Source organism: Pristiophorus japonicus, unplaced genomic scaffold, assembly GCF_044704955.1.
Source record: "Pristiophorus japonicus isolate sPriJap1 unplaced genomic scaffold, sPriJap1.hap1 HAP1_SCAFFOLD_30, whole genome shotgun sequence".
Lineage (NCBI taxonomy): Eukaryota > Metazoa > Chordata > Chondrichthyes > Pristiophoridae > Pristiophorus > Pristiophorus japonicus.
The window spans coordinates 11317463-11331473 of NW_027252779.1; the positions used below are offsets into that span (position 1 = coordinate 11317463).

The window sequence follows — 14011 nt, forward strand, 5'->3', positions numbered from 1 at the left end:
AAATAACCAAAAATTGCTGAAACACGGGATTGAGCCATGAACCATCTGGATCTTCAGTCAAACGCCTTCCCAACTGAACTATTTCGGTCTGACAGTGAACCAAGCAAAGTTTTCTCACACCTTTTTGAAAGAAAACCTGACCCCGGAAGGAATTGCCCCACCCACTCTGTCCTCGTTTCGGGGCAATGGGTCCAAAACACATCTCAGAGCTCAGGTTGTGTCAATGTAAAGTATAATGATACCGAAAATCTTAATGCTCATGTTCCGTTATCAGTGCCCACGATCCAGGCAATGGTCTTGTACACGTTGCTAAGTTCAAAATGTGTATTTTTTCGCACTGGCAATGAATTAACTGATATCTGTGCTGTGATCAACTAGGTTACTTAGGGTGATGTCGTGCAAGAACGTAATGGAAGCCTAATTATAACGGTGATTGTTGTCACACTGCAGTTAAATGTTGGCAAATTTACAGTGTCAATCAGCAATTCAATTCCACATGTTGATTTAATGTTCTGCTGAAGTGATCATAAAGAAACAAAGCTTGCACAACAGGCTCGATCTCACCGTCTTGAAGACACAGTGAAATATACTGGAGAGTTTATAACTGTTTGAGACTTAACAATACTGATGTTGAATATCGGTTAGATCAATCACTCCATGAATTCACTGCTGGGAAATTCAGAACTTGTAAATTGCCTGTGAACGCTAAACATAGACACACAGTGAGCCAATGTGCAATATAGGAGGGGCCCAGGCCAAATGAATGCTCGGGATAAGTTATCAGTGGCTATGGCCCAGGCATTCACTGATTCCAGTCTTGCAGACGTTGCTAAGTTTAAAATGCTGAATATTTCCACACTGGCAATGCATTGACAGATGGTAAGCTAGAGTGATGTGCCGCAAAAATGTACACGGAAGGCTAAAGTTAGCCATGATCGGCAACATTTACGGTGTCAATCAGCACCAGTTGAGCGAGAGCGAGATCTCCTCATTTACTGCTGACTTTGAAACGGAAGGCACAGAAGTGTGTGCTGTATCACGACAACGAATGATGCGCTGCTGATGTGGTTGGGGCAGCAAGAGTGCAGTGAGCTGTGAATTTGTTCAAGAACAGCCTTGCAGGTCAAACGGCCGAAAATACAATGTTCCCTGACCGGGAATCGAACCCGGGCCGCAGCGGTGAAAGCGCCGAAACCTAACCACTAAACCACCAGGGAAGCTGCTACACATTTGCTTGCCAACAAGCAGACCCACACAGTCTTTCCTGCTTGCTCCTTCCAAAGTCTCACCACTTTCGCGCCAGGTAAAACTGTTCGGAGCAAATGGCATTTTTTGTGGAGAACACCAAAGATATGTCCGCGCATCCGCAGCATCACGTGCGGGTAGGCATCCACTGAAATCTATTTCATTCTGTCCTTTTCTCGGGATTTTTCACTCTCGGTGCCGGGTGAACATTTCATTTAGTGTTTTTGTCCTGAACTGCAGTCTTTTGCCCATCTCCAGGCGACAGAACCGTTCTGGCTGTCTGTTCCTACTTTTGAGCATTTATGGGAACAGGCCTCCGGTTCATCGTTTATCAGCAAACCAAGAAACAGAAATAAACAGAAAGATGTGCCTCTCCACCCCGTCGGCAAGTAGCAATGACTGTTATTCCAAATAATTCCCAACCCTTGTGATTCTGTGTGGATTTGTTTCATTATAAAGATTTGATTTTCAACGTGATTAAAAACCGAATAAAAATTATGAAAAACACTGGAATGGCCCGTACGGGGATCGAACCCGCGACCTTGGCGTTATTAGCACCACGCTCTAACCAACTGAGCTAACCGGCCACAAGTTGTGTTAACGTTGCGTGAAAGCTCACTCTGCGGGGATTGTGTTTCCAACTCACACTGGATGACAGATTTGCTGCATAAACATTGAACGCATCACATCGCTTAAACATTGTTCACTGTTCATCTACAACACTGCGCAGAGTGTAAATAGAACGTAACAGAACGTAACAGCTTAATCTAAAAACAATTCATGTTGAAAATTATTATCACGCAACCGCTGAACAGCCCACTGTCCCGATATAAAATCAGCCACTACCCTTAGAATGAAGGGAACGCGAAATAACCAAAAATTGCTGAAACACGGGATTGAGCCATGAACCATCTGGATCTTCAGTCAAACGCCTTCCCAACTGAACTATTTCGGTCTGACAGTAAACGAAGCAAAGTTTTCTCACACCTTTTTGAAAGAAAACCTGACCCCGGAAGGAATTGCCCCACCCACTCTGTCATCGTTTCGGGGCAATGGGTCCAAAACACATCTCAGAGCTCAGGTTGTGTCAATGTAAAGTATAATGATACCGAAAATCTTAATGCTCATGTTCCGTTATCAGTGCCCACGATCCAGGCAATGGTCTTGTACACGTTCCTAAGTTCAAAATGTGTATTTTTTCGCACTGGCAATGAATTAACTGATATCTGTGCTGTGATCAACTAGGTTACTTAGGGTGATGTCGTGCAAGAACGTAATGGAAGCCTAATTATAACGGTAATTGTTCTCACACTGCAGTTAAATGTTGGCAAATTTACAGTGTCAATCAGCAATTCAATTCCACATGTTGATTTAATGTTCTGCTGAAGTGTTCATAACGAAACAAAGCTTGCACAACAGGCTCGATCTCACCGTCTTGAAGACACAGTGAAATATACTGGAGAGTTTATAACTGTTTGAGACTTAACAATACTGATGTTGAATATCGGTTAGATCAATCACTCCATGAATTCACTGCTGGGAAATTCAGAGCTTGTAAATTGCCTGTGAACGCTAAACATAGACACACAGTGAGCCAATGTGCAATATAGGAGGGGCCCAGGCCAAATGAATGCTCGGGATAAGTTATCAGTGGCCATGGCCCAGGCATTCACTGATTCCAGTCTTGCAGACGTTGCTAAGTTTAAAATGCTGAATATTTCCACACTGGCAATGCATTGACAGATGGTAAGCTAGAGTGATGTGCCGCAAAAATGTACACGGAAGGCTAAAGTTAGCCATGATTGGCAACATTTACGGTGTCAATCAGCACCAGTTGAGCGAGAGCGAGATCTCCTCATTTACTGCTGACTTTGAAACGGAAGGCACAGAAGTGTGTGCTGTATCACTACAACGAATGATGCGCTGCTGATGGTTGGGGCAGCAAGAGTGCAGTGAGCTGTGAATTTGTTCAAGAACAGCCTTGCAGGTCAAACGGCCGAAAATACAATGTTCCCTGACCGGGAATCGAACCCGGGCCGCAGCGGTGAAAGCGCCGAAACCTAACCACTAAACCACCAGGGAAGCTGCTACACATTTGCTTGCCAACAAGCAGACCCACACAGTCTTTCCTGCTTGCTCCTTCCAAAGTCTCACCACTTTCGCGCCAGGTAAAACTGTTCGGAGCAAATGGCATTTTTTGTGGAGAACACCAAAGATATGTCCGCGCATCCGCAGCATCACGTGCGGGTAGGCATCCACTGAAATCTATTTCATTCTGTCCTTTTCTCGGGATTTTTCACTCTCGGTGCCGGGTGAACATTTCATTTAGTGTTTTTGTCCTGAACTACAGTCTTTTGCCCATCTCCAGGCGACAGAACCGTTCTGGCTGTCTGTTCCTACTTTTGAGCATTTACGGGAACAGGCCTCCGGTTCATCGTTTATCAGCAAACCAAGAAACAGAAATAAACAGAAAGATGTGCCTCTCCACCCCGTCGGCAAGTAGCAATGACTGTTATTCCAAATAATTCCCAACCCTTGTGATTCTGTGTGGATTTGTTTCATTATAAAGATTTGATTTTCAACGTGACTAAAACACCGAATAAAAATTATGAAAAACACTGGAATGGCCCGTACGGGGATCGAACCCGCGACCTTGGCGTTATTAGCACCACGCTCTAACCAACTGAGCTAACCGGCCACAAGTTGTGTTAACGTTGCGTGAAAGCTCACTCTGCGGGGATTGTGTTTCCAACTCACACTGGATGACAGATTTACTGCATAAACATTGAACGCATCACATCGCTTAAACATTGTTCACTGTTCATCTACAACACTGCGCAGAGTGTAAATAGAACGTAACAGAACGTAACAGCTTAATCTAAAAACAATTCATGTTGAAAATTATTATCACGCAACCGCTGAACAGCCCACTGTCCCGATATAAAATCAGCCACTACCCTTAGAATGAAGGGAACGCGAAATAACCAAAAATTGCTGAAACACGGGATTGAGCCATGAACCATCTGGATCTTCAGTCAAACGCCTTCCCAACTGAACTATTTCGGTCTGACAGTGAACCAAGCAAAGTTTTCTCACACCTTTTTGAAAGAAAACCTGACCCCGGAAGGAATTGCCCCACCCACTCTGTCCTCGTTTCGGGGCAATGGGTCCAAAACACATCTCAGAGCTCAGGTTGTGTCAATGTAAAGTATAATGATACCGAAAATCTTAATGCTCATGTTCCGTTATCAGTGCCCACGATCCAGGCAATGGTCTTGTACACGTTGCTAAGTTCAAAATGTGTATTTTTTCGCACTGGCAATGAATTAACTGATATCTGTGCTGTGATCAACTAGGTTACTTAGGGTGATGTCGTGCAAGAACGTAATGGAAGCCTAATTATAACGGTGATTGTTGTCACACTGCAGTTAAATGTTGGCAAATTTACAGTGTCAATCAGCAATTCAATTCCACATGTTGATTTAATGTTCTGCTGAAGTGATCATAAAGAAACAAAGCTTGCACAACAGGCTCGATCTCACCGTCTTGAAGACACAGTGAAATATACTGGAGAGTTTATAACTGTTTGAGACTTAACAATACTGATGTTGAATATCGGTTAGATCAATCACTCCATGAATTCACTGCTGGGAAATTCAGAACTTGTAAATTGCCTGTGAACGCTAAACATAGACACACAGTGAGCCAATGTGCAATATAGGAGGGGCCCAGGCCAAATGAATGCTCGGGATAAGTTATCAGTGGCTATGGCCCAGGCATTCACTGATTCCAGTCTTGCAGACGTTGCTAAGTTTAAAATGCTGAATATTTCCACACTGGCAATGCATTGACAGATGGTAAGCTAGAGTGATGTGCCGCAAAAATGTACACGGAAGGCTAAAGTTAGCCATGATCGGCAACATTTACGGTGTCAATCAGCACCAGTTGAGCGAGAGCGAGATCTCCTCATTTACTGCTGACTTTGAAACGGAAGGCACAGAAGTGTGTGCTGTATCACGACAACGAATGATGCGCTGCTGATGTGGTTGGGGCAGCAAGAGTGCAGTGAGCTGTGAATTTGTTCAAGAACAGCCTTGCAGGTCAAACGGCCGAAAATACAATGTTCCCTGACCGGGAATCGAACCCGGGCCGCAGCGGTGAAAGCGCCGAAACCTAACCACTAAACCACCAGGGAAGCTGCTACACATTTGCTTGCCAACAAGCAGACCCACACAGTCTTTCCTGCTTGCTCCTTCCAAAGTCTCACCACTTTCGCGCCAGGTAAAACTGTTCGGAGCAAATGGCATTTTTTGTGGAGAACACCAAAGATATGTCCGCGCATCCGCAGCATCACGTGCGGGTAGGCATCCACTGAAATCTATTTCATTCTGTCCTTTTCTCGGGATTTTTCACTCTCGGTGCCGGGTGAACATTTCATTTAGTGTTTTTGTCCTGAACTGCAGTCTTTTGCCCATCTCCAGGCGACAGAACCGTTCTGGCTGTCTGTTCCTACTTTTGAGCATTTATGGGAACAGGCCTCCGGTTCATCGTTTATCAGCAAACCAAGAAACAGAAATAAACAGAAAGATGTGCCTCTCCACCCCGTCGGCAAGTAGCAATGACTGTTATTCCAAATAATTCCCAACCCTTGTGATTCTGTGTGGATTTGTTTCATTATAAAGATTTGATTTTCAACGTGATTAAAAACCGAATAAAAATTATGAAAAACACTGGAATGGCCCGTACGGGGATCGAACCCGCGACCTTGGCGTTATTAGCACCACGCTCTAACCAACTGAGCTAACCGGCCACAAGTTGTGTTAACGTTGCGTGAAAGCTCACTCTGCGGGGATTGTGTTTCCAACTCACACTGGATGACAGATTTGCTGCATAAACATTGAACGCATCACATCGCTTAAACATTGTTCACTGTTCATCTACAACACTGCGCAGAGTGTAAATAGAACGTAACAGAACGTAACAGCTTAATCTAAAAACAATTCATGTTGAAAATTATTATCACGCAACCGCTGAACAGCCCACTGTCCCGATATAAAATCAGCCACTACCCTTAGAATGAAGGGAACGCGAAATAACCAAAAATTGCTGAAACACGGGATTGAGCCATGAACCATCTGGATCTTCAGTCAAACGCCTTCCCAACTGAACTATTTCGGTCTGACAGTAAACGAAGCAAAGTTTTCTCACACCTTTTTGAAAGAAAACCTGACCCCGGAAGGAATTGCCCCACCCACTCTGTCATCGTTTCGGGGCAATGGGTCCAAAACACATCTCAGAGCTCAGGTTGTGTCAATGTAAAGTATAATGATACCGAAAATCTTAATGCTCATGTTCCGTTATCAGTGCCCACGATCCAGGCAATGGTCTTGTACACGTTCCTAAGTTCAAAATGTGTATTTTTTCGCACTGGCAATGAATTAACTGATATCTGTGCTGTGATCAACTAGGTTACTTAGGGTGATGTCGTGCAAGAACGTAATGGAAGCCTAATTATAACGGTAATTGTTCTCACACTGCAGTTAAATGTTGGCAAATTTACAGTGTCAATCAGCAATTCAATTCCACATGTTGATTTAATGTTCTGCTGAAGTGTTCATAACGAAACAAAGCTTGCACAACAGGCTCGATCTCACCGTCTTGAAGACACAGTGAAATATACTGGAGAGTTTATAACTGTTTGAGACTTAACAATACTGATGTTGAATATCGGTTAGATCAATCACTCCATGAATTCACTGCTGGGAAATTCAGAGCTTGTAAATTGCCTGTGAACGCTAAACATAGACACACAGTGAGCCAATGTGCAATATAGGAGGGGCCCAGGCCAAATGAATGCTCGGGATAAGTTATCAGTGGCCATGGCCCAGGCATTCACTGATTCCAGTCTTGCAGACGTTGCTAAGTTTAAAATGCTGAATATTTCCACACTGGCAATGCATTGACAGATGGTAAGCTAGAGTGATGTGCCGCAAAAATGTACACGGAAGGCTAAAGTTAGCCATGATTGGCAACATTTACGGTGTCAATCAGCACCAGTTGAGCGAGAGCGAGATCTCCTCATTTACTGCTGACTTTGAAACGGAAGGCACAGAAGTGTGTGCTGTATCACTACAACGAATGATGCGCTGCTGATGGTTGGGGCAGCAAGAGTGCAGTGAGCTGTGAATTTGTTCAAGAACAGCCTTGCAGGTCAAACGGCCGAAAATACAATGTTCCCTGACCGGGAATCGAACCCGGGCCGCAGCGGTGAAAGCGCCGAAACCTAACCACTAAACCACCAGGGAAGCTGCTACACATTTGCTTGCCAACAAGCAGACCCACACAGTCTTTCCTGCTTGCTCCTTCCAAAGTCTCACCACTTTCGCGCCAGGTAAAACTGTTCGGAGCAAATGGCATTTTTTGTGGAGAACACCAAAGATATGTCCGCGCATCCGCAGCATCACGTGCGGGTAGGCATCCACTGAAATCTATTTCATTCTGTCCTTTTCTCGGGATTTTTCACTCTCGGTGCCGGGTGAACATTTCATTTAGTGTTTTTGTCCTGAACTACAGTCTTTTGCCCATCTCCAGGCGACAGAACCGTTCTGGCTGTCTGTTCCTACTTTTGAGCATTTACGGGAACAGGCCTCCGGTTCATCGTTTATCAGCAAACCAAGAAACAGAAATAAACAGAAAGATGTGCCTCTCCACCCCGTCGGCAAGTAGCAATGACTGTTATTCCAAATAATTCCCAACCCTTGTGATTCTGTGTGGATTTGTTTCATTATAAAGATTTGATTTTCAACGTGACTAAAACACCGAATAAAAATTATGAAAAACACTGGAATGGCCCGTACGGGGATCGAACCCGCGACCTTGGCGTTATTAGCACCACGCTCTAACCAACTGAGCTAACCGGCCACAAGTTGTGTTAACGTTGCGTGAAAGCTCACTCTGCGGGGATTGTGTTTCCAACTCACACTGGATGACAGATTTACTGCATAAACATTGAACGCATCACATCGCTTAAACATTGTTCACTGTTCATCTACAACACTGCGCAGAGTGTAAATAGAACGTAACAGAACGTAACAGCTTAATCTAAAAACAATTCATGTTGAAAATTATTATCACGCAACCGCTGAACAGCCCACTGTCCCGATATAAAATCAGCCACTACCCTTAGAATGAAGGGAACGCGAAATAACCAAAAATTGCTGAAACACGGGATTGAGCCATGAACCATCTGGATCTTCAGTCAAACGCCTTCCCAACTGAACTATTTCGGTCTGACAGTGAACCAAGCAAAGTTTTCTCACACCTTTTTGAAAGAAAACCTGACCCCGGAAGGAATTGCCCCACCCACTCTGTCCTCGTTTCGGGGCAATGGGTCCAAAACACATCTCAGAGCTCAGGTTGTGTCAATGTAAAGTATAATGATACCGAAAATCTTAATGCTCATGTTCCGTTATCAGTGCCCACGATCCAGGCAATGGTCTTGTACACGTTGCTAAGTTCAAAATGTGTATTTTTTCGCACTGGCAATGAATTAACTGATATCTGTGCTGTGATCAACTAGGTTACTTAGGGTGATGTCGTGCAAGAACGTAATGGAAGCCTAATTATAACGGTGATTGTTGTCACACTGCAGTTAAATGTTGGCAAATTTACAGTGTCAATCAGCAATTCAATTCCACATGTTGATTTAATGTTCTGCTGAAGTGATCATAAAGAAACAAAGCTTGCACAACAGGCTCGATCTCACCGTCTTGAAGACACAGTGAAATATACTGGAGAGTTTATAACTGTTTGAGACTTAACAATACTGATGTTGAATATCGGTTAGATCAATCACTCCATGAATTCACTGCTGGGAAATTCAGAACTTGTAAATTGCCTGTGAACGCTAAACATAGACACACAGTGAGCCAATGTGCAATATAGGAGGGGCCCAGGCCAAATGAATGCTCGGGATAAGTTATCAGTGGCTATGGCCCAGGCATTCACTGATTCCAGTCTTGCAGACGTTGCTAAGTTTAAAATGCTGAATATTTCCACACTGGCAATGCATTGACAGATGGTAAGCTAGAGTGATGTGCCGCAAAAATGTACACGGAAGGCTAAAGTTAGCCATGATCGGCAACATTTACGGTGTCAATCAGCACCAGTTGAGCGAGAGCGAGATCTCCTCATTTACTGCTGACTTTGAAACGGAAGGCACAGAAGTGTGTGCTGTATCACGACAACGAATGATGCGCTGCTGATGTGGTTGGGGCAGCAAGAGTGCAGTGAGCTGTGAATTTGTTCAAGAACAGCCTTGCAGGTCAAACGGCCGAAAATACAATGTTCCCTGACCGGGAATCGAACCCGGGCCGCAGCGGTGAAAGCGCCGAAACCTAACCACTAAACCACCAGGGAAGCTGCTACACATTTGCTTGCCAACAAGCAGACCCACACAGTCTTTCCTGCTTGCTCCTTCCAAAGTCTCACCACTTTCGCGCCAGGTAAAACTGTTCGGAGCAAATGGCATTTTTTGTGGAGAACACCAAAGATATGTCCGCGCATCCGCAGCATCACGTGCGGGTAGGCATCCACTGAAATCTATTTCATTCTGTCCTTTTCTCGGGATTTTTCACTCTCGGTGCCGGGTGAACATTTCATTTAGTGTTTTTGTCCTGAACTGCAGTCTTTTGCCCATCTCCAGGCGACAGAACCGTTCTGGCTGTCTGTTCCTACTTTTGAGCATTTATGGGAACAGGCCTCCGGTTCATCGTTTATCAGCAAACCAAGAAACAGAAATAAACAGAAAGATGTGCCTCTCCACCCCGTCGGCAAGTAGCAATGACTGTTATTCCAAATAATTCCCAACCCTTGTGATTCTGTGTGGATTTGTTTCATTATAAAGATTTGATTTTCAACGTGATTAAAAACCGAATAAAAATTATGAAAAACACTGGAATGGCCCGTACGGGGATCGAACCCGCGACCTTGGCGTTATTAGCACCACGCTCTAACCAACTGAGCTAACCGGCCACAAGTTGTGTTAACGTTGCGTGAAAGCTCACTCTGCGGGGATTGTGTTTCCAACTCACACTGGATGACAGATTTGCTGCATAAACATTGAACGCATCACATCGCTTAAACATTGTTCACTGTTCATCTACAACACTGCGCAGAGTGTAAATAGAACGTAACAGAACGTAACAGCTTAATCTAAAAACAATTCATGTTGAAAATTATTATCACGCAACCGCTGAACAGCCCACTGTCCCGATATAAAATCAGCCACTACCCTTAGAATGAAGGGAACGCGAAATAACCAAAAATTGCTGAAACACGGGATTGAGCCATGAACCATCTGGATCTTCAGTCAAACGCCTTCCCAACTGAACTATTTCGGTCTGACAGTAAACGAAGCAAAGTTTTCTCACACCTTTTTGAAAGAAAACCTGACCCCGGAAGGAATTGCCCCACCCACTCTGTCATCGTTTCGGGGCAATGGGTCCAAAACACATCTCAGAGCTCAGGTTGTGTCAATGTAAAGTATAATGATACCGAAAATCTTAATGCTCATGTTCCGTTATCAGTGCCCACGATCCAGGCAATGGTCTTGTACACGTTCCTAAGTTCAAAATGTGTATTTTTTCGCACTGGCAATGAATTAACTGATATCTGTGCTGTGATCAACTAGGTTACTTAGGGTGATGTCGTGCAAGAACGTAATGGAAGCCTAATTATAACGGTAATTGTTCTCACACTGCAGTTAAATGTTGGCAAATTTACAGTGTCAATCAGCAATTCAATTCCACATGTTGATTTAATGTTCTGCTGAAGTGTTCATAACGAAACAAAGCTTGCACAACAGGCTCGATCTCACCGTCTTGAAGACACAGTGAAATATACTGGAGAGTTTATAACTGTTTGAGACTTAACAATACTGATGTTGAATATCGGTTAGATCAATCACTCCATGAATTCACTGCTGGGAAATTCAGAGCTTGTAAATTGCCTGTGAACGCTAAACATAGACACACAGTGAGCCAATGTGCAATATAGGAGGGGCCCAGGCCAAATGAATGCTCGGGATAAGTTATCAGTGGCCATGGCCCAGGCATTCACTGATTCCAGTCTTGCAGACGTTGCTAAGTTTAAAATGCTGAATATTTCCACACTGGCAATGCATTGACAGATGGTAAGCTAGAGTGATGTGCCGCAAAAATGTACACGGAAGGCTAAAGTTAGCCATGATTGGCAACATTTACGGTGTCAATCAGCACCAGTTGAGCGAGAGCGAGATCTCCTCATTTACTGCTGACTTTGAAACGGAAGGCACAGAAGTGTGTGCTGTATCACTACAACGAATGATGCGCTGCTGATGGTTGGGGCAGCAAGAGTGCAGTGAGCTGTGAATTTGTTCAAGAACAGCCTTGCAGGTCAAACGGCCGAAAATACAATGTTCCCTGACCGGGAATCGAACCCGGGCCGCAGCGGTGAAAGCGCCGAAACCTAACCACTAAACCACCAGGGAAGCTGCTACACATTTGCTTGCCAACAAGCAGACCCACACAGTCTTTCCTGCTTGCTCCTTCCAAAGTCTCACCACTTTCGCGCCAGGTAAAACTGTTCGGAGCAAATGGCATTTTTTGTGGAGAACACCAAAGATATGTCCGCGCATCCGCAGCATCACGTGCGGGTAGGCATCCACTGAAATCTATTTCATTCTGTCCTTTTCTCGGGATTTTTCACTCTCGGTGCCGGGTGAACATTTCATTTAGTGTTTTTGTCCTGAACTACAGTCTTTTGCCCATCTCCAGGCGACAGAACCGTTCTGGCTGTCTGTTCCTACTTTTGAGCATTTACGGGAACAGGCCTCCGGTTCATCGTTTATCAGCAAACCAAGAAACAGAAATAAACAGAAAGATGTGCCTCTCCACCCCGTCGGCAAGTAGCAATGACTGTTATTCCAAATAATTCCCAACCCTTGTGATTCTGTGTGGATTTGTTTCATTATAAAGATTTGATTTTCAACGTGACTAAAACACCGAATAAAAATTATGAAAAACACTGGAATGGCCCGTACGGGGATCGAACCCGCGACCTTGGCGTTATTAGCACCACGCTCTAACCAACTGAGCTAACCGGCCACAAGTTGTGTTAACGTTGCGTGAAAGCTCACTCTGCGGGGATTGTGTTTCCAACTCACACTGGATGACAGATTTACTGCATAAACATTGAACGCATCACATCGCTTAAACATTGTTCACTGTTCATCTACAACACTGCGCAGAGTGTAAATAGAACGTAACAGAACGTAACAGCTTAATCTAAAAACAATTCATGTTGAAAATTATTATCACGCAACCGCTGAACAGCCCACTGTCCCGATATAAAATCAGCCACTACCCTTAGAATGAAGGGAACGCGAAATAACCAAAAATTGCTGAAACACGGGATTGAGCCATGAACCATCTGGATCTTCAGTCAAACGCCTTCCCAACTGAACTATTTCGGTCTGACAGTGAACCAAGCAAAGTTTTCTCACACCTTTTTGAAAGAAAACCTGACCCCGGAAGGAATTGCCCCACCCACTCTGTCCTCGTTTCGGGGCAATGGGTCCAAAACACATCTCAGAGCTCAGGTTGTGTCAATGTAAAGTATAATGATACCGAAAATCTTAATGCTCATGTTCCGTTATCAGTGCCCACGATCCAGGCAATGGTCTTGTACACGTTGCTAAGTTCAAAATGTGTATTTTTTCGCACTGGCAATGAATTAACTGATATCTGTGCTGTGATCAACTAGGTTACTTAGGGTGATGTCGTGCAAGAACGTAATGGAAGCCTAATTATAACGGTGATTGTTGTCACACTGCAGTTAAATGTTGGCAAATTTACAGTGTCAATCAGCAATTCAATTCCACATGTTGATTTAATGTTCTGCTGAAGTGATCATAAAGAAACAAAGCTTGCACAACAGGCTCGATCTCACCGTCTTGAAGACACAGTGAAATATACTGGAGAGTTTATAACTGTTTGAGACTTAACAATACTGATGTTGAATATCGGTTAGATCAATCACTCCATGAATTCACTGCTGGGAAATTCAGAACTTGTAAATTGCCTGTGAACGCTAAACATAGACACACAGTGAGCCAATGTGCAATATAGGAGGGGCCCAGGCCAAATGAATGCTCGGGATAAGTTATCAGTGGCTATGGCCCAGGCATTCACTGATTCCAGTCTTGCAGACGTTGCTAAGTTTAAAATGCTGAATATTTCCACACTGGCAATGCATTGACAGATGGTAAGCTAGAGTGATGTGCCGCAAAAATGTACACGGAAGGCTAAAGTTAGCCATGATCGGCAACATTTACGGTGTCAATCAGCACCAGTTGAGCGAGAGCGAGATCTCCTCATTTACTGCTGACTTTGAAACGGAAGGCACAGAAGTGTGTGCTGTATCACGACAACGAATGATGCGCTGCTGATGTGGTTGGGGCAGCAAGAGTGCAGTGAGCTGTGAATTTGTTCAAGAACAGCCATGCAGGTCAAACGGCCGAAAATACAATGTTCCCTGACCGGGAATCGAACCCGGGCCGCAGCGGTGAAAGCGCCGAAACCTAACCACTAAACCACCAGGGAAGCTGCTACACATTTGCTTGCCAACAAGCAGACCCACACAGTCTTTCCTGCTTGCTCCTTCCAAAGTCTCACCACTTTCGCGCCAGGTAAAACTGTTCGGAGCAAATGGCATTTTTTGTGGAGAA

General features: G+C 44.4%; 13 non-coding genes across 13 annotated transcripts; all 13 read right to left on the minus strand.

The window, feature by feature from the left end:
- Positions 1-1145: 1145 nt before the first annotated feature.
- Positions 1146-1217, minus strand: trnae-uuc (transfer RNA glutamic acid (anticodon UUC)). The gene has a single exon. It is a non-coding gene; the product is annotated as a tRNA-Glu (tRNA).
- Positions 1218-1758: 541 nt separating this feature from the next.
- trnai-aau (transfer RNA isoleucine (anticodon AAU)) lies at positions 1759-1832 on the minus strand. Its single transcript has one exon. It is a non-coding gene; the product is annotated as a tRNA-Ile (tRNA).
- A 1423-nt stretch (positions 1833-3255) lies between these two features.
- On the minus strand, positions 3256-3327 carry trnae-uuc (transfer RNA glutamic acid (anticodon UUC)). The gene has a single exon. It is a non-coding gene; the product is annotated as a tRNA-Glu (tRNA).
- A 542-nt stretch (positions 3328-3869) lies between these two features.
- trnai-aau (transfer RNA isoleucine (anticodon AAU)) lies at positions 3870-3943 on the minus strand. The gene has a single exon. It is a non-coding gene; the product is annotated as a tRNA-Ile (tRNA).
- A 1425-nt stretch (positions 3944-5368) lies between these two features.
- trnae-uuc (transfer RNA glutamic acid (anticodon UUC)) lies at positions 5369-5440 on the minus strand. Its single transcript has one exon. It is a non-coding gene; the product is annotated as a tRNA-Glu (tRNA).
- A 541-nt stretch (positions 5441-5981) lies between these two features.
- trnai-aau (transfer RNA isoleucine (anticodon AAU)) lies at positions 5982-6055 on the minus strand. Its single transcript has one exon. It is a non-coding gene; the product is annotated as a tRNA-Ile (tRNA).
- Positions 6056-7478: 1423 nt separating this feature from the next.
- Positions 7479-7550, minus strand: trnae-uuc (transfer RNA glutamic acid (anticodon UUC)). The gene has a single exon. It is a non-coding gene; the product is annotated as a tRNA-Glu (tRNA).
- A 542-nt stretch (positions 7551-8092) lies between these two features.
- On the minus strand, positions 8093-8166 carry trnai-aau (transfer RNA isoleucine (anticodon AAU)). Its single transcript has one exon. It is a non-coding gene; the product is annotated as a tRNA-Ile (tRNA).
- Positions 8167-9591: 1425 nt separating this feature from the next.
- Positions 9592-9663, minus strand: trnae-uuc (transfer RNA glutamic acid (anticodon UUC)). The gene has a single exon. It is a non-coding gene; the product is annotated as a tRNA-Glu (tRNA).
- Positions 9664-10204: 541 nt separating this feature from the next.
- Positions 10205-10278, minus strand: trnai-aau (transfer RNA isoleucine (anticodon AAU)). The gene has a single exon. It is a non-coding gene; the product is annotated as a tRNA-Ile (tRNA).
- Positions 10279-11701: 1423 nt separating this feature from the next.
- Positions 11702-11773, minus strand: trnae-uuc (transfer RNA glutamic acid (anticodon UUC)). The gene has a single exon. It is a non-coding gene; the product is annotated as a tRNA-Glu (tRNA).
- A 542-nt stretch (positions 11774-12315) lies between these two features.
- trnai-aau (transfer RNA isoleucine (anticodon AAU)) lies at positions 12316-12389 on the minus strand. The gene has a single exon. It is a non-coding gene; the product is annotated as a tRNA-Ile (tRNA).
- A 1425-nt stretch (positions 12390-13814) lies between these two features.
- On the minus strand, positions 13815-13886 carry trnae-uuc (transfer RNA glutamic acid (anticodon UUC)). The gene has a single exon. It is a non-coding gene; the product is annotated as a tRNA-Glu (tRNA).
- Between the last annotated feature and the right edge of the window lie 125 nt (positions 13887-14011).